At 48.8% G+C, this 27,879-nt stretch overlaps 1 long non-coding RNA gene across 2 annotated transcripts in view; it reads left to right on the plus strand.

Annotated features, from left to right (window-relative positions):
- The first annotated feature begins 8,904 nt into the window (after positions 1-8,904).
- LOC144369777 (uncharacterized) overlaps positions 8,905-27,879 on the plus strand; it is a 41,681-nt gene continuing 22,706 nt past the window's right edge. Inside the window, exons 1-3 of one of the 2 annotated variants that reach the window (XR_013429535.1) lie at positions 8,905-9,209; positions 9,486-9,581; positions 10,497-12,182. This is a non-coding gene — a long non-coding RNA (uncharacterized LOC144369777). The remainder of the gene's footprint in view (positions 9,210-9,485; positions 9,582-10,496; positions 12,183-27,879) is intronic. The other variant, XR_013429536.1, reaches the window with a different exon arrangement.

Here is a 27,879-nt window from a genome sequence, read left to right on the forward strand (position 1 = left end):
TTTGGGGACACCAATCGATCAGGAGGCAACTGAAAAGACGGTCTTTATACACACAGTTCCCTAGAAACGGGCAGCACAGCAAGCCAAGCCAGAGCATATGAGCAGCCCCGGGGCTGGCTGAAGGCAGAGGGCAATGGGGTGGGGAGAGCAGGGGTGAGAGCCTTTGGTATGGTTTTCCCAGGGTGAGCGAAGCTGGGCAAGCGCAGTGGACAGGCTCAGGATGGGCTAGTCTGAGTAGGTGAGTAGTTCTGTGGGCACTGGACGTAGGGGTCTCGGTTGTTTGGCCTCTGGCTCTGGGCGAACAGGACCCTGGGGGACATTGCCTGCTGTAGTAAGAGAGCCAGGCAGAGAAGGTGGTGGGATGTGGGCTTGGCCTCGGCGGGCAGTTTGCTATTTCCTGGAACCGACTAACCCTCTCCACAGTCAGGAAGGGCCTGGTGCCAAAGCATCAGGAACACAGAAAAGAAGAAGAAATACTCAATACAGCAGGCGAGTGGGGAACCCAGACTCGGGGGTCCCGCGCTCCTGGGCTTCTTGGTCTAGATCTGTCTCCAGGGCTCAGGAGCCACTGGATCTACCAGCTGAGAAGTCATGAGGGACACAGCCTCTCTGCCCCAGGTCCCCTGGATTCCTCCGAGGCTCAGCCTTCCCACCAGCTGGCTCCTCTCGATTCTTCACACAGAAAGGTTTTAAAGGCCTCATGATAAATATCTCAGAGAGGTTAAGAAATGACCTCGAAGGGAGAAAAGCAAACACTGGCTGGGAAATTTCAACGTAGGAGGGACCTTACAGAATCGAAAACTTAAGGGGGGAAAAAAAAAAGATGTGCAGGAGGAACACTAGTGACCGTCACAACAAGACATATTTTCAAACGAGGGTCCTGACTCAGCTGTAAAATCTCACCAAAGTCGAATGGTGAAAAAAAAGACTTTGAAATAATAAACCCAGCTCCAAATTAGGAGTGCTGGCAAATGTAGTAATTTCTACCTAAGAGGCTTTGTGTCCAAACATGTCATTTGAGATCCCAGGCAGACAAAGGAGAATGCCCTTGGAAACAAGGCGGCCATTCATCCCGTCGCCCTGGGGCATTGGATTTCCTCTCTGGGCTCAATACATTTTCAGCCACATTAGGCACCAGCTTCAAACCTGGTGGGAAGCAAATTTAAGTGTCTCTTTTAGTGGGAAACAATGAGAATGCTGTATTTCACAAAAGAAAGGAATTCTATCACTCTGGATTGGCAGACTCCAGTCTGAATGATTAAATTTGGCTATAGCTGTACTCTTGGATTTTTTTTTTTTTTTTGGTACTGGGAATTGAAACTGGGGGCGCTTTACCATTGAGCTATAGCCCCAGCCCTTTTTAATTTTTTGAGACAGGATTTCTCTTAAAAAAAAATGCCCCGGAACCCCCACCCCCCCCCACCACCATTGAGCACAAACTCTTTAACAGTCTAGGGAAAATGTTTATCCTTCTCATATTTATCTTTAAATTCCCAGGAATGGATACAGGAACGAATGATTGGGGCTGTGGTTGTGGCTCAGTGGTAGGTAGAACGCTTACCTAGCGTGTGTGAGGCATGGGTTAGATCCTGGCACCACATAAAAATGAATAAATAAAATAAAGGTATAAAAAAAGTGTTGTATCTGTTTAAAATAATAATAATAATAATAATAGTAATAGTGATAATAATAGTAATAAAAGAGTGAATGAATGATCCATCCCTGTGTTAGAGAGGTGGCCCCAGGATACGGACATCATAGGAAAAAGAGAAAATTTAGAAAGCATACATGACTCAAGTTCACCAACCCATCTGTTCATTCATTCACTCTTTTCTTCCATTAACAGATGTGTACTGATGGCTGCTGTGAGCCAGGCACTTGAGACACAAAGTTGGCAAAAGAGATGTGTGGTGAGGAGTAGAAACAGAAGCATCTGAGCTAGGGAGTAGGACCTCATGCCTACAGGTGGAAGAGAAAAATCTAGGAGCCGAAAGAGAAGGGATGGAGACAGGGGCATGGGAATGGGCAGGGAGCAGGGTCAAAAATCAAAAAAGAAATCCAAAGAAAAAAACAAAGAAGCCAAGAAGGACTGAGGTGTGGATAGAAAGCCGAGCAAGAACTCGAGTCTGGTTCAGAGGGTAGACTCCAGGGGATAAGGTTAGGAAGGAGAAATGGTGTCTTTTGGGGAGGGAGTGGGGACTGAGGATTGAATCAGTCCAGGGCCTTGCGCATGCTAGGCAAGTGGTCTACAAATGAGCCACACCCCCTGCCTGGGACATGGTGTCTTTTTTTTAGTGCCAGGGATTGAACCCAGGGGTGCTTAACCACGGAACCACTCCCAGCCCTTCTCATATTTTATTTTGAGACAGGGTCTCGCTAAGTTGCTTAGGGCCTTGCTAAATTGCTTAAGCTGGCTTTGAACTTGTGATGCTCCTGCCTCAGCCTCCGGAGCTGCTAGGATTACAGATGAGCCCCTCTGCACCCTGTGAGAAATGGTGTCTTCTAAAGCCAAAGGACAATGAACCACCTCTGGGCCACCTCTGTCTCCGTGCGGCTGCTCGGCATGAGTGTTAGACAAGCCCAGAACTGGCCAGAGGAGATCAGCCGGAGGGACCCAGCTCCCTCTCCTGTGAATTGGAGGTGTCCAGTGGGGATCATGGCCCCGGGTTAGGTCGACACAGTAGCCAGCAGGAGACTTGTCAGGGTTTGCCATGTCAAGAAGAGTGGAGAGAAACCGCGTGGCTGGAGAGCCCCCTATACCAGCATACTCTTACACTCACATACATTCTGAGACCCTTGTGATAGGAAAAAAATCCTCCAATGTCCTGCCCCCAAATTCTTGTCCTAATTCCCGGGGCCTGGAATACCCTGACTACGTTCCATTCAGTGTCAAAAAGGGATTTTGCAGATATCATTAAAGTTCCTGATCAGTTGATTCAGAATTGATCTAAAGGGAAATTATCTGGGTGGACCTAATTCAATCATAAATCCATTAAAAGCAAAGAGTTTTATACAGCCAATGGCAAAAGGGGAAGTCACAGTGATTGACATCCAGAGAAGGGTAGTTGTCCCCTTCCTGGCCTGAACACAGCAGGGATGGCAGCCCCAAGAGCAGCCCCAAGAGCGGCCCTGGGTAAAGCCCACAAGGGAACAGACCTCTGTCTAAGTTTTGCCATTAATCCAAAGGAGCTTGGAAGTGACAACAGCTTGGTTTAGCCCTGTGAGACCCGGAGCAGGGACCCAGGTAAGCCTACCTGGACTTAGGACCTTATCAGCAGGGACTGCTTTCTACAGCCAAGTTTGTGGCAATTTGTTTGGCAGCAATGGAAAACGAAAACAACCGTCCATTGGGCTGGACAATACAGAGACAGAGCTGCTGCCTTCCAGAATCTTTATTTTGTGGGGACAATAGGTGCAAGCTGTTGCAGAGAAACGTAGGATGAAAGCCAAAGGAGTGGGACGTGGAAAATCCACTCCTGAGGCCTGGTGGGGTGGCGCATGCATGTGATTCCAGCGGCTCAGGAGGCTGAGACAGGAGGATCACAGTTCAAAGCCAGCCTCAGCAACTTAGTGAGGCCCTGAGCAACTCAGCGAGACCCTGTCTCTAAATAAAATGAAAAAAAGGGTTGCAGATATAGCTCAGTGGCTAAGTGTCCCTGGGTCCAATCCCTGGTGGAATGCCCCCCCCCCCCCAAATCACTCCTGAGATGATCTGAGGAAGGGGATGAGAATGGTGTCAGAGGTCGCTGCAGTTATAGTCTCCAACATTTAGGTGTCTTGGCGCCCCAACAGTGCTCTATGGAGGAATGGGTGTGTATATGGGAACAATTCCTCCCTGCCTTTTAAACATCAAAATCAGTGAAAAATAAAATCAGGGACGGACAATTTAAGGAAAAGATACAGGACTAGATAGGTCCCTTGTTTCTGAACATTCATGCGTTGTCCTCTATGATGTTGGTCACAGATACCATTCATAGACTGTGTCTGCTTTGCTCTAAGAGGCTGCTACTGCCCAATTATCCAAAATTCTGCTTCTTTTCAACAATACTTTATTAAAAAGTCAGCACATTCACATTAAAGGAATATTTAGGAACCCCAGGGAGAGGCAGGTGTCAGCCAGCTGAGGCAGACACTCTCCTGGGAGCAGGCTCTTCCCCAGGACCCCTGCCCACCACCTACAGTTGAGGACATCAGCCAAGAAAACACACCTCCACACTTGTCCCTTCTCTAAAGCCTGAGAGGTGGGCAAAAGGGAGGGATGGGGTTGGGCCATGGCAGATGTGAAAGGGAAGCGGGCCAATCAGTGCTCATGTTGCTGTGACCAAGTGCCTGCAAACGCATTCAGGAGGGGACTGTTGCATCCTGTCAGTTACCATCGCCCGAAACTTCCATAAATGGTTGACAAAAACATCCACTGGCTTCCCCCCACCCCCTGCTCTGTGTGAGAGATAGGACCCAAGGGCACTTTACCACTGAGGCACCACCCCAGTTCTTTTTTATTTTGAGACAGACTGACCTTGAACTTGTGATCCTCCTGCCCCAGCCTCCTAAATTGCTGGGATTACAGGGGTGGCCACCACACTCAGCCAGTTTTCTGCTTTGTCATATTTCTCCACGACCATTTCCTCTTCATCAAGCCTAGCATAAAACGACTCTGATAAAGGCTCCCGTGCTGTGTAAAACTTTTAATTAAATGTGCATGCTTTTCTCTTGTTAATCTGTCTTTTGTTGGAGGGACACAACAAGCCTTGAACCCAAGATGGGCCCAGAGAAAGGTATTTTCCCTCCTCTCCCCCTTCCTCTTCAAGGACCCTTCTTCCAGAACAGTCCCCTTTAACTAGCTTCCCTCTCCTTTGTGTTTTCAATCTTTCCCCTCCCCCTTCTCCACTAGCTCCTACTTCGAGGCTGGAAAGCATCTTTAAATTCTCCTTCATTTAAAAAAAGAAGAAACAAACAAAAACATGAAACCACCCCAGCCATCATGCTGTGTACAAAAATACCCCTTGACTGTTGAGGCCCAAGCAGGGGCAGACACACCGGTCTTTCAGGGCCAGGCAGTAAATTTTTTGTGAGCCACGTACGATGTCTGTTGCATATCACTTTGTTTTTTCTTTACAACCTGTAAAAAATATAAAAGCCATTTCATAGCTTGTGGACAATATAAAAACAGGCTGCACACCAGATTTGTCCTCTAGGCAATACTTTGCCGATCTCTTGTTTATGGAAACAAGCATTTGCTTCTGAGACAAAGTCGAACATCAGCCCTGCCTCCGCCCTGAAGCTGGGCAGGGCCACGGGCTTGCTTGGCTGGTAGAATGGTAGCCACTGTGACATGAGAATAAGCCTGGGGTACTTGCCGTTCCAAGAACAATGACAGACATATGGGGCAGACGTGGATACAAGCTCCAGCTTGGAACCAAGCCTGGCTGGGCCCATCTCGGAGCGCCCAACCCTCAGCCTGTGATGTTGTGCAATATTAATTGTTGACTACTTAAAAGTAAACTGTAAAGCGAGCCTGGAATTCCAGCAACTCAAGGGAGGAGAAGGCAGGAGGACTGCAAGTTTGTGGCCAGCCTGGGTAACTCAGTGACATCCTGTCTCAAAATAAAAAATAGAAAGACCTGGAGATGTAGCTCAGCTGCAGCATCTTGACCAGCCTGTGTGGGGCCCCGGGCTTGATCTCTAGGATCTTAAAAAATAAATAACTGAACTGCCTGAGGAGTTGAATTCAGTCATTGCAGTTCTTTTTGTTTTGCTCAGGAAAGCCTTACACAAGTGTTTCTCTAAGTGTGGTCAGGGACCACCTGCAAGATGTGATCAGAGACAGCTGGGATGGTTGCGAGGTATCAGTTTCCTAAGCCCTCACCTTGCAGGGAATAATTTAGAATATCTTGGGAGAAAACTCAATAATGTGCATTATTACTAAATTCCCTTGGAAGATGGGAAATTACTGACTTTTTTCCCTTCATGACCAGCATGGTGCTGGGTTATTGACCCCAGGGCCTCACCCGCACTAGGCAAGCACTCTACCACCAACCTGCACTGCCAGTCCTTTGTCTCAGACTTTTTCTGAGGAGTTATTTGGTTCATTTGGGCAGTGTCTGCTTTTGCAGGGCATCAGTTGCTCTGCAATAGACACATGAACTTAATTTTAAACCTGTTACAACTCACTGGGTGTGTGGTGCATGCCTGTAATCACAGCGTCTCAGGAGGCTGAGGCAGGAGGATCTCAATTTCCGGGTCAGACTCAGCAACTTATTGAGACTGTGTCTCAAAATAGAAAATAAGCAGGGCCGGAAAGCTTGGTGTTGAAGCGACCCTCGGGCTCAATCCTTGGTACCGTTAAAAAACAAACGAAAAACTTGTTACAGCTCTGCCAGGTCCGTGTGACTCTTACAGCTGAGGACACTGAAGCTTAAGGAGATGAGGTCACTCTCCTTGGGTCACATGAGAAGCCAGAAGCAGGGCAGACTCACCCGGGGATTCTTCTGTGCTTGCTTCCTGCTGGCATCCTTAATTTGGTTGACAGCTTTCGACTTACTTGGGTTATATAACTATGCAAATCCACCCATGCAGTCGGCCTTCCAGCCAGAGAGTTGGGGAAGCAAAAGGGAAAACTAGAGCAAGGGAGGGGGAGGGGGAGGGGGAGGGGGGGAACATGGGCTCCGGAAGCTGTGCCAGGCCTACAGGGCAGGGGCAGCGCTGGGTCTGCTCCTCAGGCCTGATTGGCTATTTTGGATTCCAGGGAACCTATAGAAAGGAGTTGGGGAGGAGGAAGGGACTTTAGGAAAGCAGGCTCCGGACAGTGGGGGTCAAGTGGTCCAACCTGAAGTGCTTCTCTCACTGTGGAGACAGAAACCTTGAAGTTCATGTCAGGATTCTAGTGGGGTGTGCACTTCACAGCATCCTGGTCTGGAAATGAGGGTCTTGCCTGGTCCAGGCAAGCTCCTCCCATCCTGGCTCTGGACCCTCCTCTGACACTAATCCTGAGGGTCTGCCGGGCTTGCAGCTTTAGGTTACCCAGTGTTTGCCCCAAGCCCCAACCTCCCCTCTTCCATGCACAAGAGTCCCGCCGGGATGTGTAGGGCTGGCTCCAGGACAGAGACCTTCAGCCAAGTGAAACCAGAGCCGCAGCCTTTGAACCACAGCGCCTGCTCCCCAGCCCTGCCTCCTGTGCAGGCCTCAGGCCTGCAGCAACAATGCAAAGTTCAAATCTATGGCTACTTGCAAGCCCATTTGGCAGCCATTAGGTGGCCCCTGACCACCCCCCCCTGCCCTCTGACATGTGACCCCAGGCCGCCCTCCCTGCCAGAGACTCAGGGTTCTTTCTGAATCAAAAGAAAAATGTATGAGGCCTGTCTGGGGGGGAAGAAATAAACTTAAAATACAATCTCTAGTAAATTTTTTTTTTCTTTTAAGTAATTGGGATAATTGGCTTCAGTCTGAGATAAACAAACAACAAAGCAAATCCTTTAACCTCCTGTTCGGGGCTGTAAAAGGGCCTGCATTTGTATTTCCCCGGTGCTTTTTATGACCTAAGGGCTGGCCTCTCTTTGCCACTGGACTGGGGCCAGCACAAAGCCAGGCTAATCACAGAGCAGTTTCGGAAATGAGGGTCTTGAATGGAATTTCCTCCACACCCCTCCCCGGTCTGCAGCCTCCTCACTGAGCTTCCCCTTCTGGAAGGCTCCGGGCCCAGCTCTGGACAGGGCAGGAGAACAAAGGACCGTTTCTCCGAGTGTCCCTGGAGCCCACTGAGCCTGGCCTTGTACGAAATTCAATAAAAGCAACTCTTATGCTGCGTTCCCTGTCCTGGGGTTGTCAGAAGAAAATAAATCAAGGGCTGTGTATTTATGGGGAGTTTACAATGTGTAAATCTCTGTGGGGGGAATAAAAAATTGTATGTTGTGGACAGAAGCCTTGCCCTCAAAGAGCGTAATGTTAGGTTGGAATGTTCGGACGAGTCACAGCAAGAGGGGAAAGTCAGTCATGGAAACCATTACTTGTGGCAGCAAAGCAATCTTTTTTTTTTTTTTTTCCAGTACTGGGGAGGAACCCAGGGGTGCTCTATCACTGAGCTACATTCCCACCCCACCCCTGCCCCAGCTCCTTTTTTAAAATTTTGAGACAGCGTGTTGCTGTTGCTAAGTTGTGGAGGCTGGCCTTGAACTTGCGTTCCTCCTGCCTCAGCCTCCTGAGTCACTGGGTTTCCAGGCACGTTCCACCCCTGGCTCAAGCATTCTTTTGGCAAATAAAAGCTCTCGGCTCTGAGTTCAGTCGATGTGAAATACATGTTGGATCAGCCAAGATTGGGGATGGCAAAAGCCCTCCATGGCAGCTTGTCTTCAAAGGGGCTGCCATCAATTCTTGCCTTCCTCTGTACTCTTGCCCCTCGCTCTGGGAGGCTGGAGACTATTTCCCGTCTCCTCTACGTCTGGACTGGCCTCTGACCACCTTGACAGTCAGCGCATGATGGGAGACAAGCTTGACGGGCACAGGCCTCACCTTTAAGAGGGTGGCAACTCTGCTTCTCTGTTTCTTAGAGCCCAGCTGTGGAAAGTCCCAGGGGTGGACGACCGAGGCTTCAGGACCGTGGCCCCAGCTGGGCACCCGGCCCCCGCACTGACTGTCCAGCTCTGTGAGCAAGCCATCTCGAGGGCATCCTCCATCCCCCTCCACCCGCTCTGACTGTGGGGAGCAGGGATGAGCTGTCCCTGCCAAGCTGGGCCCCAGTTGTAAACGGTAGGCAAGTCAGGGACAGTTGCTGCGTCTCTGCATCTGCCTTGTCCTCACAGCAAGTCTGTGAAGAAGGCTTTATCAGCATTATCCCCATTTTGTAGATGAGGAGATGAGGCTGAAGAGGTTAAGTTACTGATCCAAGATCACACGGGTCCTAACGGAGAAGTCTCAGGATACAGGATGTGTCCTGGGGTTGGGGCATGTACCAATTTGGCGGGAGTTAGGAACATTAATTAGGAAGTTGCATGGTATAAAACAGGAAGATGGATGGGCTGGGATAAGATTAAGGGGGACCCACCTGCTAGGATAAGAAGGTGGCACTTCATTCAGTAATGGCCGTTTGAAAGTGGTGAGTGATGGCTTTTGAGCAGAAGTGATGGGCTGAAAAGAACTTAAAAAGAGGTTGGATAGAGGATCCTCTGCAGGGACAAGAGGCTGTAAGCAGCTGGCCCAGCAGAGACCCAGAGTCGGTAGGTGGGAAGTGACGGGGCCTGGGGTGGCAGAAGTGGGAACAGAAAGAGACAGACGGCAGCAAGACTTAAAAACAACAAACAAGCAAACAACAACAAGGAAAGCCCAGCGGGAGGGAGGTTCTGACCAGCAATTTAAAAGGACTTGGACCTGGGCGTCCCTGAGGAGCATGGGTGAAACCTCTCATGAAATTGGAAAGGCAGGAAGGAAGGCCAGCTTGCGGAGGTTTGTGTACTCAACAGTTTTTTCTTTTTCTTTGTGTGGAATTGGAACAGAATCGAGGACATGTTAAGACCGAGGAGCTGACAAGGAGTGAGGGCTTGGAAGTCACAGCCTGGACCCAGGCAGCTTGCAGTCCTGAGTTCCCTTTTGTATGTACAATAGCCTAAATGTCTGGTACTGAGCATCCGCGCTGTGGTCAGCTGGGAGAGACCAGTGGGCCCTGCAGCATCCGGAGGGGTTAGAGAAGAATCTGACTGTAGAAAGGGAAGATCAACACAGGCGTCACACACTCTTTGAAACGTGACGTTCAATGACCACCGAGTATCCTACCACCCAAGTAGCTACAATTTATTAAACTGATCCTCTAGTTTATTTTTTATCAACATGTATGAGGAAGACAATTTTGGCTATTATAAGTAATGCCAAAATGAAGGTCTCTGTAAAATATTTTTTGGTGTACATCTGATCATTCTTGAAGATAGGTTCCTAGAAATGGAATTAGTGAACTGAAGGGTAAAAAATTTAAAGTATTCTTGATACTCATTGCCAAATTGTATGCTTAAAAAAAAAAAAACCACCAGTTCGCACTCCCCCGCCCCCCCCCCCCCCCCCGCCCCCGCTGTGTATAAGGGGCCCGTCTCACATTTAGTCTACAAAGGAAAGTCAGTAGAGGCCTTAGAGCTGGGTTTGCTGAATTATCTGTTTTGTACATTAAATCCATGAAGTTAGGTGAAAAGACATTAGTGTTGCCGGCCCCAGGGGTCTAATTTTCTTCTGCACACATTTTTATAACTTTCTTAAAGGGTATGCGTTCTGACCACAGTTTCTTTCTTTCTCTTATTGGGAATTGAACCCGGGCCCTATAACCACTGAGCTACCTGCCCGGTTTTGTTTTGTTTGTATTAAGCTTCCCCCCGAGCGGAAGGAAAGCCTGAGTGCCTGGATGAAGACTTCCGCAGGGGGCTGGGGGACAGTGGAGGGTGGTGACCGGCCTCTCCGTGGGCCTTGGCAGGGCCTCAGCTGCAGGTAGAGGTGGTCTGATTCTCGTCCATCACCGTCCACAGACAAAGAGTCACAACGAGGGAAAATCACAGCTCCCAGGGGAGGGAGGCCCGTCCTCCTGGATTCCAAGTGCTGCTGGGAGAGATCAGGATGGGCCAGCCGGACGGACGGACGCTGTCGGCTTTGTAGGGGAGTAAAGCTGCTGGCCTCCCAGTTGCGGGGTTTGTGGTTGGGGAGAGGGATGCCGAGATGGGGCTGAGGGATGGTGGAATTAGGCCTTGGCCCCTGCTTCCTCGGGACCAATGGGGAGCTGCCAGCTCTGAGCGGCCAGTGCCCAGCCTCCCCTGAAGCTGGGAGATTAGGGCAATTTAATCCTTTGCTCTCTCCCTTGGCTATTTCTGTAGAGAAGGGGGCTGGGCAGGCTGTGCGCTGGTTCCCCCAGCAACAGGCCCTGGCCTGGCTCCATTGTGAGGAGGCCCCGCTGGGAAAAGCAGGGGCAGGAAGGGAGGAGATGGCTTTTCCAGGGCCTTCCCTTCTCAGAGGTGGTGGCTGTCAACACCCAGGAGCCCTGGTTCCAGAGGGGGAGGGGGAGCTTTGGGGACCTCCGCCCCTCCCTGGGAAGGGAAGGCCAGAGAGGGGCCTGTGGGCATGAGTGAGCTCATTGTTTACACGTGGAAAGCGGCTGCCTTCTCGGGAGGAGGACCAGGGCAGCCCTTCCATTTGATGGAGCTTGGAGGAGGCCACCAGGCCCTGACAGCCCTGATCCAGCGCGGTGGCCCTCCCTCAGCCTTCTTAGCCTTTCTGTTTGCAAAGCCTCTTAGAGGCTTCTGCCCCTAAAGTCCCCTCTCAGTGGTGACTCTCGGGCCTGCACCTCCCCGGGCGCTGTCTTTACCTGTCTTTACCTGGTGCTCCCCATCCCTCCTCCTCTTGCTCATCCCTCCCAGCTTCCCCACCCCCCGTATCCCCCTCCCATCCCCCAAATGAACAGAAATCGCCGTCCTCTTTCCTAATGAAAGTTCTCATGGCCAGGAAAGGGTCGACGGGTTGGCTGAGAGGCCAGCAACCCGTGTTGTGCACGGAGGCAAGCGTTGGTCTTCCTGACGCCTTGGTCTTGGAAGACCTGAGCTTCCAGGTCTAAGGCAGAGTCTCTGTCAAGGCCATTTTCTGACCACACCCCGTGAGAAAGACATTAGTATCTTTCACCAACGTGATTTGATTAAGGTCCTTAAAAAGAAAACCAGTGTCTTCTGGAGGGATACATCGCTGTTTTCAGTAATTCCCACAATGCCACTTCCTCGGGGAGTGTTGGTTTAGCCTGGAATATGTCCTGATGTTCCATGTCACACTGAGGAAACTCGGCCACCGGTTTCATGGGGCACCATCTTGTTGTTGAATGCATCACCCACATGCAGGAGACCAGTGCCCAGGCCCCTGTAGGACACAGCAAGTAAATCCAAACCCACCTCCTCCGAGGCCTTCTCTGCCTCATGTGCTTCATTAAAACACCCGGCCTCTGGGTCTGGGGCTGTGGCTCAGTGGTCAAGTGCTTGCCTTGCATGTGTGAGGCACTGGGTTCGAGCCTCAGCACCAAATAAGAATAAATAAAGATACTGTGTTTTCACCTACAAATAAGTAAATATTAAAAAAAACAAACACCAGGCTTCTTTCTCACACAGGGAGAGTGTGCTCCATGCTCCTTGGACTTCATTTTCTGCTTCTGTAAAAGAGGATCTGTTGTGAGGATTAAGGTAAATTATCTGTGCTGGGCTGGGGTTGTCGCTCAGAGAGCATGTGCTTAGCATGTGTAAGACTCTGAGTTCAATCACTAGCAACAATGGTGACAATGATAATAATAAGAAGAATGATTATAATAACTTACGTATGTTGAGCACTGACCACGGTGCCTGCTGCACAGTAAGCAACGTTAATATTGTCCTTGACCTTTTTCTTTTGTGAATATGCCTATATTATCTCATGTTACCAAGACTCACGATAAAATAGTGTATTATCAAGAATCACAATCAGTGCACAAGGATTGCCCACCTCGATCTGCAGAGAGGGGGGTGGAAGCACAGGCAGGGTCAGTAATCTGCCCAGGGTCATCCAGCCAGGTAGAGAGTGGAGTCTGGATTTGAACTCCAAGCGCTCATCAGCGCCCACCACAGCCCTTTCCAGAGCACCACGGGCCTCTCCAGCAACGTGACAGTGTTATAAATGGTTCGCCTGCCCTGAGTCCCCAGGGGTTGGTCCTGTGGAGACAAGTCCATTATGTCAATGCGTCTGAAAACTGCTGGAGGCAGCCCTTCAGAGCGTGGCTTTTAATGCCTATTAAGCAGGTGGAGAGAGAACAGATCAATGAAGGGTGATGTTCTGCAGCTCCCACTAGGGCATGCAGTCCTGTCCACACTGCCTGGTTCTCAGGCACAACTGAATGCCGAGGCCTTTGAGGAGATGGGTTTTAGGCAAGGACAGAGGAGGTGGGTTTTCCTACAGAGTGATCTCAGGGGCACAGGAAGGTTCCTCTGGGTCCCAGTGTCTAACAGGAACAGTGTCTGAAGCCCCAGGTTCAGGACTCTTCTTCGGGTCTCAGCTCTGTTCAGAGTCCTCTTTTCGTTTTCACAAGAGGCAAGAGTGATGAGCCATCTTCCCAAGCTGCAGCAGAGGACCGCGAAGCTGGGGCGGAGGGAGGAGGATAGGGAGGTGGCTCCAAGGGGAGACTGGGTTCGGAGGACCGTGCTCCTTCCCTCCGTGTCCCACAAAACAGACCTGACTTGTTTCTCGGTTCCTGCTGGATTTTCTTGCTCCTTTCTGCTAATTTCTGACCAGGGATGGAGAAGAGGAATGACAGCTAGGGGAGGGGCAGAGGTAAGGATGAGAGGTGGCGGGAGACAGGAGGGAAGCTGCCCCAGTCCCAGTGAACGTGTGAGCACAGGCCACATGGACACCACATGCCAGATGCAGCAGACATCTGACACACCTCACACCCACACACACACACGTCACACCAGTCATATCACACACACACACACACCCCACACTACATGCACACGTATCCACAAACACACATGTACATGCCACACAGATCACACCCAACGCTCCACACCGTATCTGCGGCCACACACAACCTTGGGCTGTGTAAGAGGATAACAGCGCCACCTGGTGGCAATTTACTCGAAGAGCTTTCCCCACCCCCCACGATAACTCAAGAACAAAAATTGTTATTCTGTACTTATTTACTCTTGTTCCCCACAGTTGTAAGTCCTCCTCTGCCTCCTGACCTTTTCTCAGAAATTGAGCCAAACCGTAAATGCCCTTCTGAGAAGCGGTTTACAGTTCCCAGTGGCGCCCCGGGTGAGAGGGACGATACTCAGAACATCTTCTAAACAGAACTCCCTGTGCTCAGCCCCTCAATGCCATGACACTAAGCCCATTTGGAAAGGAAGTGCCAAATCCAGGAGGCAGAGAACGGTGAGGAAAAGTCTTGACTTTAGGAACTGATCCTAGCCCCTGTCCCAATTGTACTTTTTTTTTTAAGCTATAAATGACCAAAACAGAGAACCTTGCATTATCGATATCTATTTCTGCTTTTCTGACCCAAACTTGTGATAAAAGGGATGCCATCATTTATATCATTGAGTTCCTCCCTGGGCCAGGTCCAGTGTGTGGGAGCCCTGACCCCTGCGGTGACTTCATCCTCCAGGACATGCACACACACTGCTGGTTTGCTTTTCAACCAGTAACTCAGCCCAGGTCCCAGGTGACCTTTGTCTCCCTGCATCACCGCAGTCACAGGGCTCCCCAGGACCAGCTCATGTGTACCACAAGTGGATCTCGTAGCCTGGCGCGGTGAAAAGGCCCGGGATAGCCCCTAGTGACGCGTGCAATTAATAACCATGACTGGGGAGAAACACTAAGCCTTAAGTGCTTTGAGACTTTTACCAGGACTCACGACAAGGCATCAGCGTTTCCAGCTGGGAGACTTATTTATGAAGGAGTTCAAAGAGTTCTTTCCAAATGTTCATTCTCCAATCCTTGCAACATCCCCCGGAAATGCCTGGCCAGGAAAGGGAGCGTTGCTCAGCCATTAATCTGAGAACCATGGCAGTGGAGGTAGGGCAGGGCACAAGCCGTTCCCCGGAGCCTCCCCCAAATCCGGAGCCGGGAAACGAGGTTGCAAACCGCCCAGTACTGCCTGCACCCTATGTCCTAGGTACAGGGAGACTCCCTATTCATCCCAAGGCAAGGGAGGCCGGAAACGCCGACAAATGGCTGGGGACTAAGGACTAGCAGGACACAGGAAGGAGCTGGAGGGCAAACATCCTTCGCCTCCTTGCCCACCCTTGAACACAGGTGGAATCAGGGCAAAATGGGTATGAAGAGGGCCTCAATTGAGGCAGGACTTAGGCTAGGAATGCAGGGGGACAGCAGTGGGCTTGTGGGACTGTGGAGGAGGGGTGGTCTCTGGAGCCTGGGGTTGAGGGGTTAAGGATCAATTCAGATCTGTGAGGCTTAGATCTTTCCTGGCACTGGCTGCCTTCTTCCCCTGGGCTGCCTGTAAACTGGGGGCTAGGTTGGTTACCTCTCCTTCCTGCTGGGTCAAGTTTCTTAGCCCTGTCTGTGGAGGACCTTTCTAAGTCTCCAGAAGAAAGCCTTAAAAAAAAAAATTAAGAAAAAGTTTAGCTGGCTAGGTGGCACATGCCTGTAATCCCAGCTACTGGAGAGGCAGAGGTAGGAGGAGGTAGGCCAGCCTCCACAATTTACCAAGACCCCATTTCAAAATGAAAAGAATAGAAAGGAGTGGGAGTAGAGCTCAGTAGTAAAGTGCCCCTGAGGCCAATGGCCAGTACTGGGGGGAAAAAAAGAAAAAATAAATTAAAATATATCATCTGCCCATCTGTTAGAAGCAGGGCTTGAGGCCGTGTTCCTTCCTAGACAGCCTAGTTTCAGCCTGTTATTTTCTCTTCTCACCTATTTTAAAGGCTTTTTTTTTCTTTTTTAAAGTTTTGTAATGAAATATTTTAAAACTTACAGAAAAATAGTACAGAAGGTCCCCACGTGCCTTTCACTCAGCTTGCACTAGAGGTAACCTCTTACATAACCCGACTACAACAATCCAAACCGTGCGATTCACATGGTAGAGGACTGTTCACTAAACTGCCGACTCTACGTGGGCTTTGCTGGCTTCTCCCATGAATCTCCCTCTGTGTTCCCAGGTCCCAGGAGAATGCTGCTTCCCATCCGTTGCCAGGTCTCCTCGGAGTCCTCTGATCTCTCACCGTTTTCCTCAGTCTTGCCTTGCCTTTCCCAAGGCTGGACACAGCTCATTTTGAGTTGGTTTGATGTTTTCTCATGATGAGACTGAGGCTGTGCATTGTGTAAGAGTCCCACTGGAGTGACGTGGCCTTGTCTGTGGGCTGTGTCAGGGGACGTGATGTTGACAAGCCTCCCCATGGGTGACGTTACTTCGATCACTAGACTAATGTGGTGTCAGCTGGCATTCTCCTCCAGCCTGACCTTGACGGTGGCACTGCCCCTTACAGCTCCAGGGCAGTGCCATCCCCAGCAGGTGGAGCTCCCCCTCTCCTGCAGATCTCAGGATGGGAAGCAGGCTACTTGGGGCCCCGCCAGGGCCTGTGTGGGTGCTCTGAGTCTGCCTCTGTTTCCAACTTAAGAGAACGGATTATTTATTTGTTTATTTATTTATTTTTTCACATCTTCTTTCCTTTTATTGAAAAAAATTTTAGAAAATGGCAATTAATAAAGGTCGCAAACAAGTCAACAGGGATATACTATGGAAAACAGACAATATAAAATTAAAAATGCCACTGGCTTCTTCAATTGATTAAGAACACAAAATGTTTAACAGGCAGGTCTTTTTAGACAAATTTAAAAGCTACATTTTGTGGGTTTTTTTGTAGTTTCCCCAAGTCAGATATATACACACCCACAAAAATGGTGTGTGAGGAAAGCTGTCATACACAAGAAGTTGTATCCTGAATTCTTCAGGAAAGAGTTGTTGAAACAGAAATTAACATGAAGTCAGAAACAGGTTAACAATTTTTTAAAATTGAGTCTTCAAATGCTGCATGGCACAAAGCTATACTATAGAAAGTACTACTATGTACAAAAAAAAAAAGTTTTATACAGCTTTTAGCAAGAATGCTTTTCCAAAGCAAGTCAAAACAACACAATCAGCAGACCAAGGAAGCTACAGCTAGAAATAAGAGCTACAACTTCTCGTATCTGTGCTAGAAAATCCTATTTTTCCAGAAGAGACTAAAATTTCAGGACAAAAAAAGGGACATTTTAAACATTTCTTACTTTACCCATTTTAAGTTCTGTTTCTTCCCCCACCCATCCAGTAATTCAGCATGATCCAGCAGAAAGAGAGCTGCTTTTAGAATTGGCTATTCTATTTTTCTTTCTGTGGCAAGACTGTCATGGAGCCTGGATATTTCAGGCTCGTATGCATCCATGACCAGTGTCCCGCTATGGTCAAAAAATTTGGTGATAGACTTAGTGAATTCGGCTTCCCGCTGCTGCTTTGGAAAACTGATTATTTAAATACAGGCTCAGATGGATGGTCAGGAAATGACCAAAAGAGCCCGCTTTATAGCCACAGTTAGAAATAATAGTGACAAAAGAGCTCAATGGTGGAAAGCAAGGGCTTTGGAATCACCAACCTCCACAGCCCCCCTCTGCCCTGTAGTCCCACCTGCTGATTGACTTCTGGAGTATCTGTTACCATCCCTTCCTAGGGAGGTCAAGGGGGTTCAATGAAGTGATGTGCCAATGCCCAGGATGTGCTTGGACTTCTTCTTCTTCTTTTTTTTTTTTTTTTTGCTACTATTTCTCATCATAGTGTAACTTAGAAGTCATAAGATCTTCATTTAAAAATGAAGCTATAATGCTATCTTCTAAATTCGGTGCATTTAGTTATCCTCATTTATAATATATACTACATGAACATTAGCCATAAAGATCAATCATCTTAGGTTTGATCAATAATCAATGCTTTTTCAAAGCGGAGCCGGGGGTAGTTTGTTGCAGTACTGCACATACCCAGTTAATTTGGGCTTTGTCTGATTCAATGTCTAAAACCCACCGTGGGTGGAGGCTGCTGGGCAGGGTCCACACTGGTCACAGGTGTGAATCTGTGTCAGAAGCACAGTTAAAAAAAGATGCTAAGCTGATGATTGACTATTAAAAGCCTGGAACTGTAACAACTGCCTTCCCCATCAGAGCCCCGGCCCTTTTGGAGTGAAGAATGCCATGACTTGGATCCCAGGCTTTCCCTCAGATGAACTGCATTTGATCCAGCTCTGCTGCTTCCTGGCCCTCCACTTGGAACATTTCTGAGTCTGAGTTATTATGAGCACTGAATGATAGAACGCGTGGTTCTTGCCCAGCACATATGAAAACCGCTCCTTTTATCATTGCCCGTAGTGTGATCTTGACCACATGTGGGGTTCTAGAAGGACTTAGAATCAGTCCTGGGCAGCATCTCAAGCCAATGTGTGAGCCCACTCCCAGGTCCTTTTGGTTGGCACCTCTTCTTTGCAAACCCTGAAGGCCAGGAGGACACTTTCTGTCCCAGAGCCAGTTCAGGACAGATCATGATGCGTGTGTGGGCAGCATCGTGGTTGGTGGTTCTTCAAAAGCAGAGCCTGAGGCAGGGGCTTTGATGCAGGTGGTTTATCCAGGAGGTGGTCTCTGGAAGCAGAAAGGAAGTGGGGTGGGGGGGATGGGGCAGAGAAGGAGGAACCTTTAACAAAGGACACGTGCATCAGCGAGCAAGTTCCCCCAGCAGACAGCCTGGGCAACCCACGCTTAACCTGGTGTAAAAAAGAACAGTTACCCACCTAGGGGTGTGGGAGCTGAGGGACTTTTGCAGGAACAATGTCCTGGGTCACTGGTCGATGGGGTGGGGGTTGGTATGAATTCCCGGGCACTATACTGTTAAAGACAGAAGAGAGAGAGCAGGCGGGAAGATGGTATGAGTGGATTTAAGCCCTAACAGGAGACCTTCCCTGTGCAGAAGCTCTTTCATATTAGAGTCCCCGCGGGCCAGCACTGTGTCTGGCGTATAGTGGGCATTCAGTACCTGTGCTCGATTGTTGAGGAAAAGGAGCTTCTATGCCAGGGAAGGGCAGAAAGGGCCAGGAAGCAGCAGGGCAGTGAGCAGGCATTGCTACACCCGTGCTGGGCCACGTTTGCAGCTTCTTCATGAGCCTCAGGAAGTCTGTATTTTGGGAAAGGTGTGGCCTGGACCTGGGGTTCCAATCACTTGTGGGTCCTAGAGCAGGCTATTTGAGGCCATTTGAGCATCAGTTTCTCATTTGAATTAAATGAGATCATGTAGGTAAAATCTCAGAGCACAGTGCTCATCATTAAATGAGATCATGTAGATAAAATCTCAGAGCACAGTGCTCATCACAAATGATGCTGGCTCAGGCAATGGCAGTTGCTTTTCTTACCCTTCCTTATTATGTCTTGAGAAGTGTGTGCACAAAGTAGCTGCTCAGCAATTATGCCTAAATTGTTCAATACGTGGTGAAAAATGAATATGCATGCGGTGTGTATTAGTGTGCAATGGCTGCTGTAACAAATTACTACAAACTTCCTGGCTAAACACAACACATGCTCATTTGCATACAGTTGTGGAGAACAGAATTCTGATTTCAGTTTCCCTGGACTAAAGTCAAGTTTCAGGCAGGCCTGGTTCTTTCTGAAGGTTTCCTTGACCAGTTCAGCTTCTCTTGGCACCTGTGTTCCTTGGCTTGTGGTCTCTTCCTCCATCTTCAGAGAGTGTCTCTCCTGAAGTCTCTGCTTTGCATCACATCTTGTTCCCGCTTCTGTCTGTCTGGCTCTTCTCACATTCCTGTCATAAGGATCCTCGTGATGCCATTGGTTCACTCAGATAATCCAGGAAAATCACCCCATCTGGAGACTGAATTTAATCACATCAGCAAAATTCCCCCCTTTTTTTCCCTTCAGATAAAGTAATATTTACAGGTTTGAGGATTAGCACGCAGGGCCATGATTCAACTGGGAAATCAGGACACAGAGACTGGATGGTATCAAGGGAGGAAATTTTTTGCAATATGGAAATCTTCCTGTGACATCAGTCACCCTAAGTCCAAGGCTGGGGAATATTTCTCCCACAGGGTTCTGAGATGTGTGCATGGGAGCTGTGTGTCTCCATGTGTTTCCCACCACAGGGGAGGGGAGGGCCCTCCTGGGACTCTCCTAAGCTCCAGACTTGAGACCCTGAAGCAGCACAAGTTTGTTTCTCCAGAAAGCAGAGAAAGATCCTAGAAGCCAAGCTCTTCACCCAGCAGGCTGTGCAGGTCCACTGGGGCAGTACTGCTGGCCAAGTAGCTGCGGAGAATGGAAAGTGGCCAAAGCACACTGAGTTGTTTTTTTTTTTTGAGGGGGGAGGGGTACGGGGGGTTGAACTCAGGGGCACTCAACCACTGAGCCACTCCCCAGCTTTATTTTGTGTTTTATTTAGAGACAGGGTCTCACTGAGTTGCTTAGCGCCTCACTGTTGCTGAGGCTGGCTTTGAACTCGCAACCCTCCTGTCTCAGCCTCCCGAGCTGTTGGGATTATAGGCATGGGTCACCTCGCCTGGCCTGAGCTGTTTCTGTCTCTGATGAGATTTTTCTGGCTTTGGCTTGGAAAAAGGAATCCTATCCTTCTGCCTCCCAAGAGAACCAGATTCAGGTAGGAGTTTTCCACACACAAAAACGCTGCTTCTGAGGGCCTTCAAATTTATGGAATCCCAGAATGGCACCCATCAAAGGAGGTGGAGGGTATTTAGCACCCAGCGGAGGAGCGCCTGCCTAGCATGCAGGAGGCCTGGGTTCCATCCTCAGCACTGCCAACAGGGGAGAAGCCTCACCCCTCAGAGTTGAGAACGAGTGACATCCACGTGTCCCAGTTACAAGGTTCTAGTTACAAATCTTCTACCTTGTGGTCAGGTCTGTGTGTCTGGCCACCAAGGAAGGGGGATCCCTGGGCCCTCCCTCACCAGAGCACAGACCACCCACTTAGAGGTCTGGGCACAACACGTTTATTGCTGTGTACTCCCCTAAGGGTGTGGCACTGAAGTCCCCAAGAGGAGACTCTTCACAGAAGCCCTCAAAGGGGAATTTCAGCATGGAGGCTGAGTCAGCATGGAGGTCATTAAATGTCGTTACCACCTGAGCATCCTGTGGGTCAATCCTCCCGGGGCCTCCCCTTTTCGCTGAATTTCTCTTAAAGGGACTGTCTATGTCTCTACAAAGGTGTGAATGTCCACACATTTAGGATGAGCACATTTTCCCTCTTCATCACTTTTATACTTTTTTTTTTTTAAATTAAGAGACAGTCTCCTATCAAGGTACCCAAGTTGTGACCTCCTGCTTCTGCCTCCCAGTAGCTAGGATTATAGATATATGCCACTCTGCCTTGCTTCAAGACTTTTCTACTTTTTACAGGGAGAATCAATCTCTCTCTCTCTCTCTCTCTCTCTCTTTTGGGGGGTACTGGGAATTGAACCCAGGGCCACTAAACCATTGAGCCACATCCCCAGACCTTTTTTCTGTTTTGTTTAGAGACAGGGTCTTGCTGAGTTGCTTAGGGCCTTACTAAGTTGCTGAGACTGGCTTTGAACCTGAGATCCTCCTGCCTCAGCCTCCTGAGCTGCGGGATTGCAGGTGTGTGCTGCTGTGCCCAGCAGGGAGAAACTCTTGATGAGGGGTGTATCAATTAGAAATTTGTTTAGCTGAAAAAACCAAAGCAATGACTGAAGCCTGGCTAAACAGAGCGAGGTTTCTCAGCCCTAGCACTCCTGACATTTTGGGTCACATAAGTCTTTGTCATGAGGCTGTCCTGTATATCATAGGATGTCTTGTGGCACCCTTGCCTTCCACCTACCACCATAGCCAAACTCAGCCAGGGGTGATTTGACCCTTCAGGGGACAAATCAAAATGTCTAGAGATATTTTAGGTTGTCACAACTGGGGATACTACTGGCACCTAGGGGCCAGAGACCAGGGAGTCTACTGAAATATCCCATAATTCACAGGACAGCTTTCCAACAGCAAAGAATTCTCTGGCACTAAAAATCAGTAGTGCTAAGATTGGAAAACTGTGGTCTCAAGAAATTGAAGTGGACATTTAAGTTGATCCAATGGGATGTGTGGAGGAAATCCCAGACGATGACACCCTCTAAACATGTAATTCATATCCTGTTCTTTCAAAACCTGGCTCCTTGTGGATAAATCCAGAAAGACTTTTTTTCTTAAAGTATTTTTTTTAGTTGTCGATGGACCTTTATTTTATTTATTTACATGCAGTGCTGAGAATTGAACCCAGTGCCTCACACATTCCAGGCAAGCGCTCTACCACTGAGCTACAAGCCCAGCCTCAGAAAAATTTTTTTTTGGTACTGGGAATTGAACCCAGGGGTACTTAACCATTGGGCCACATCCCCAGCCCTTTTGGTATTTTATTTAGAGACAGGGTTTCGCTGAATTGCTAAGTGCCTCTCCAAGTTTCTGAGGCTGGCTTTGAATCCTCCTGCCTCAGCCTCCCTAGTTCCTGGGATTGCAGATGTGTACCACCACGCCTGGCCCCTCAGAAAGAATTTTAATGGATTCCTGGGATGAGATACTTCACTCTCTGGCCAGAGGCTCACAGTGCTCCTGTGAAAGAAGTGGGAGACTTCTTGCAGGAGGTGAGCACATGTTTCATCCTAAGGCAGCCAGGGAAGCACACGGGAGGGTTAACAGGCACACGCCTTGCTTACTAGTAAGAGGCTGCAGAAATTCCAAAGCCACCTAATGCAGCCGTGCAGTTAATATGAGCATCGGCAATATGCCGAAAAACAAAACAAACTCCAAAGGCCAGATGCAAACATAGCCACTGGAGACAGTGGGCAGAGTGGCCTCACCTTTCCCCCAGTTGCCCATGTCTGGGAACACTTCCATCCCAGGGTGCACTCAGACATCGCCCACTTGTGCAGACAAATGAAAGCAGGCCTTGGTTCTAAAAAATAAAGAGCAGATAACAAAGGGAACAGGAATGCGTGAGAGCACAGATGCCTCAGCTTCAGGTCCACTGAGCCCTGGGCGTAAGAGGCTGTGTTTTGTTCTGTGGTAAGTATAGCTAGGTGATGATAAATAAATGGATGTGGGTTGTCACCCGTAGAAGAGCTGTTCACAGTGTTTCCCCAGGGACAATGCAGTGGGCACAGGTTGAGGGAGAAGGTCAGATAGATAGAGAAAGAAAGGGGAGGTTAATTAAAGCCACGCTCTGAAGAGCTGCCTGGGGCACCTGAAATACTGTTCTTAAAACTTCTTCTTTTCCACCTCCCACTAGCTTGCCATGTAAAAGCTCAGATGTGATTTTTCCCTCTCTGCTCTTTTGGATTAAGAAGTAACACCATTCCTGAGGGCCAGCTCCCCAGCCAGGGCTCTTGCTCAGACTCAAGCTCCTTAAAGAGCTGGACAACTCAGTGAGGATGAAGGCAGGCCAGGCAGAAGCAGGTCCTCACAGGTGGCACATCCTGAAACACGCTAGGCACTGAGACATTCCCAATTGTTAAGGTCCCCTGCTGCTAGGAAAACTACTTTTTGCAGTAGGGCTGAAACAGAGGGCCCATGGGGGAAGAGGTGGGGTGGGTGGTGAATGTGTGCATATCTGCCCCTGGTAGCACTGATACCCTCCTTAAAGTACTGGGTGGGGGGCGGAGAATTTGCCAGTCGAAATGGACAGTTGGGGCCATTCTGGCTCCCCAAGAGTGTGACTCTAACAATCTCTGAAGTTGGTAAACTTATCCTTCCAGCAGCTCCTGAGCCTTCCCAGGATGGGGACTGTCTGGGTTGAGCTCATGGCTGCACTTGGCACCCGGCACAGGATCAGCAAGGGTGTAGTCATTAGCAATGTCACTGGAGCTGGGTCTGAATCCAGGCTCCACCTGTAGGTCCTGTATGACCGTGAATGATCTAAGGTCTGAGAGCCCCTGAGACTTGACTTCCTCCTTTGTGAGATGAGGAGAGTATCAGCATCCCCACGGTCAAGACCCGAGTGAGTTCACAACTTTGCTCTGTGGCAGATTCCTAGGAAGCTTGCTCTGCCTATTAGCTGTTGTTATTATCAGGGGTTCAAGTTCTGTGTTGCTCAGCTTTCGGCTCATAGGAGGCCATGTGCCTAATGCATTTTATTACTTAAGAATTCTGATCATGTCCGGGTCCGCTGTGCTGGCCATGGCACCTTGCTGGGCACCATGGCCACACTGCTGGCACTGCTGGGTCTAGCCAGCAGGATGAGTGCCCGGGTCCCTGGCGCTGGCTCTGTTCCTGCTGGGGCCAGACACCTGGCTGCTGTGCATGGCCCAGGGAGTCTGCTGTGACCACCAGGACTCCAGCAGAATCACTGAGACAATAGGCAGAAATGACAGCAGCACAGAGCAAAAAAAGCAAAGCAGGTCACAGCAGCTGAAAAAGATCTTTCAAGAATACCATGCTGGACTGGGGATGTGGCTCAAGCAGCAGCATGCTCGCCTGGCATGCGTGCGGCCCGGGTTCGATCTTCAGCACCACATACAAACAAAGATGTTGTGTCCGCCGAAAACTGAAAAATAAATATTAAAAAATTCTCTCTCTCTCTCCCCCTCTCTTACTCTCTCTTAAAAAAAAAAAAAAAAAAAAGAATACCGTACTGCTGGCCTATCATTGCACCTTGGAATCTCATTAGTCTCCTGGGGGGTGTTTTACATGGTGGTTTCAGGTGGGGTGGACAGGTCTGCAGTCCTGCTTAAACTTTAATTTAAAGGGCCATGGGTCAGTCCAATGGATGTGGTAGCCTACACAGTCCATGAGTGAGGATGGCATCACCTTAGTCTCTGTGCCCTTCGCTGTCAGGTGTTTTTGGAAAGTGGGACTTTTTAACAGCTGCACTTGATGAGCCCTTCAGTTGTAGGCCCTGAAACTTAAATTACACAACATGGATTGGTTTTAGGGGTGTAGGTTTTTTCTGGGTGGAGGGAGGGGTATAATTGCTGTGTTCTTGTGAATTAATTTTACTTTTGTCTGCAAAAACCAGGATTTTGAATAATCAAATAATATATATATATATATTTGTTTTACAGTTTGTTAATGCTAAAAAAAGAAAAAAAAAAAAAAGAAAATCCTGATCATGATTCCTCAGAACTTCCTTTTGGCTCACTCTGCACGTGATATTTTCAACCTGACATTCCAGAGGCCTTCAGACAGCCTTTGGTTATTTTCTGACTGCGGGCAGGGATTTCTCTGGGGTCTTTTCGAATACTTTCAGATGAGATGAGGGTTCTTTCTGGCCAAAGGTGGGAGGGTGTTGGGGAGACATGACTGAGATACAGGATGTAGCCTCCTCCTGAGGTGTTCTGGAAAGCTCGAGGGTGCACAGTGGCTTGCAAGGGCTTCACACTCACCTTGGAATTCCTCATGTTCCCCCCCACCCCCAGCAGTCATTCTCCAAGTCTCTGCCTGTTACGTTTGGGATGTGAGGTGTCCCCCAAAAGCTCATGTGTGAGGCAATGCAAGAAGGTTCAGAGGAGAAATGGCTGAGTCTTAACCCAATCAGTGAATTAATCCCCTGATAGGGATTAACTGAAAGGTAACTGAAATGGTAGGGTGCAGCTGGAGGAAGTGGGAATTGGGGCTTGGCTTTGGGGTATACCACCTAGGAATGCTGCTTCTAAACATTTCTCTAGGGTCCCCAGAGCTGGGTGGGAATAGAAAGGAGTGGGGAGCGGGCCCCTGTGCAGGTGTGTTCATGGCCTGCCAAGTCCAAAACTGCTTAGCGAGTTACCTTGGTCCTTGGGGTTCCTCAGGCCTTTCTTGCACCCCATCCCCCTCACTATATTGACTCAAATGTGTGCTGTAGAAATGCCTGGTGCTCCCAGCAGGCTCAGGACTTTGGGCAGGTGCAGAGGGACTGTTGCTGGAGACCAAGACCAAATGCAAGCCTGTACTGCCCTCTGCTGGCAATCCTGGCTCACAGCCTTGAGGACAGCAAGCAGGTTCAGAGCCAGCGGTCCTGAAAGAGGCGCCCCAAATTCCTGAAGATCCCTCATGCAGGTTCTTGGCCAGTTCATCCCTGTTGAGACCTCAGTGGGTCACCCCGGCCTGTCTGCCCTTTTTGTGGGTGCAGGCTGCCAAACAGAAAGCCATTTTTGTAGGTCACCAGGTTTGTGTTCTGTCCCCCTTGGGCTAGATGAGCTTCAATTGTCTCCCTGAGGCAGTTTTGTCTCCTGCTTATTCCTCCAGAGTGTGCCATGTCTCCGGTTTGTCCTGCCATTGCCACATACCTCCACGTCCTTTCCAAAATACAATTCTTAGTGCCTGCCTACTATCAATCCCAATTATCCAGAGAGTCTCTGAAGAGCCCTCCCGCCCCTAGGCCATTCTGGCCTGACTGATCTGCACAGAACATTAATCTGTTTCTGCCATGCTCCAACCGGACATCCTTCATGATATTGGTCAAGAGGGTCATGACCAAGTTGGCATGAAATACAAAGCTCTTGAGGTCTAGCTTCTGCCTTCTTCTCCACAATTAACTGCAACATTGTCATTCAAACAAGAGCTGGTGGAACAGCTCGGATCCTAGAGCAAAACTGTATGTCTGCTAGCTGTTTGACCTGGGCGAGTGCCTCAATGCCTTCGCCCCTAAAATGGGGACTGTAGTAATAACCTAGAATTCCTAGAACAGTTAACATGTAAATAACATGTGTAAAGCACTTAAAACAGTACTTGGCATGTCGCAGGCACTTTATAAGTGTCAGTTATTATTAATTGAAAATATTGGTGATGTCTTCCTTTTGACTCCAACTTCTGTTGATCCGATAGCTGGAATATTCACAGGAGCAACCTATCCAGCAACCTCAGAGCAGCAACTTGATCTTCACCCCAGTACCCTTCACTCCCAGTTAACCCAATCCACCCACACCCACGACCGTCCCAGCACTAGTCAGCACTCAGAACTCGAGGCACTGACTTAGAGTTCTTGAACTTTAGTGTGGACGACTGACCACAAGAGCTGACCCTTGGGCTTTCCCGATGTGCGCTATTTTGCAGCTGCTCAATGCTTTTCCAAGCCATCCAGCTTTTTGGCTTCTCCTTTTTTTCTTGGTCCTTTAGATCTTTCTAACTTTAAAAACTTCCCTACCGAGTTTATACATTACTCATCCCTTGAATTCTTACTAAGATCTTTAATTCTCTTGCACATTCGTTCATTCATTAACCCAACAAACATCACTGAGCCTTCTATGTGCCTGGCCCGACCTCAGGTGCTGGCACACATGAGGCACAGGGCACACTTCTTGCTCACAGAGCTTAGAGCCTAGTTCAAGAAGACAAAATCAAACACTAAAGATTGTACGATTACTCATTGAGAACATTCTAGAAAGTCATCAGCAGGGTGCTAGGAGGCTGAATAAGAGGAGGGCTTCAGGGATGACATCAGAAAAGCATTCATTGCACTTTAGCAATCAAGGCCATTGGAAACTTTGGCAAGGATGGTTTCAGGAGAAAAGTGTTGGATCAGAATACTTTAGAGTTAATGAGAATAAAGTGAAATGAAGTGAATTCATGAAGTGAGACATAAGTAGAAGTACAAATGATTCATATTGGATACTGTTGACAAACCAGGGAGAAAGAACAGGAAAATGGGAGATTTTGTAGCTGGCAGAACTGGTCCCTTGTTCAAAAATGAATGACCAGTGTCAGTGTAGGAGTGAACCAAGCACAGGGCTCTGTGTAAAATGCAAAAGGCACATGCCCATGAAGCTGGCTCTAACAGATTTGTGTGTCAGTGAAAATAATTTGTCAAAAAGAGAGACACTGATAATGTAGGAAAGAAGATTGGGAATAACAGAAGAAATAAAATTTGGGAAAGATGAAAGGGAGATGGGATCTAAAGTATACATGAAGGGGTTAGACAGGAGGAGGGACTTGTCCTCCATTATAGCAGAAAGAAAGAACAATATGGTGGTAGATGCACTAAGATCAGTAACGTGGCTTAGATGGTGTGTTAGTCAACTTTTTTTTGTCACTGCGACCAAAATACCTGATGAAGATAACTCAGAGGAGAAAAGGTTTATTTTGGCTCATAGTTTCAGAGGTTCAGTCCATGGTGGGCCAACTCCATGGCTCTGGGCCCATGGTGAGGCAGAACGTCATGGTGGAAAGATGTAGTGGAGGAAAGCTGCTCACCTCCTGTTGGACAAGAAGCAGAGAGAGGGGAAGGGGCCCCAGGGAAGATGCAGCCTTCCGGGGTACTCCTTTAGTGACCCACCTCCTCCAGCCATGCCCTACCTGCCTACAGTCACTATCCATTCAGATTAGGATGCACTAATTAGGCTACAGCTCTCATAATCCAATCATGTCATCTCCAAACATTTCTTCATTAACACAGGA

The sequence above is a fragment of the Ictidomys tridecemlineatus genome, chromosome 13 (genome assembly GCF_052094955.1).
Source record: "Ictidomys tridecemlineatus isolate mIctTri1 chromosome 13, mIctTri1.hap1, whole genome shotgun sequence".
Lineage (NCBI taxonomy): Eukaryota > Metazoa > Chordata > Mammalia > Rodentia > Sciuridae > Ictidomys > Ictidomys tridecemlineatus.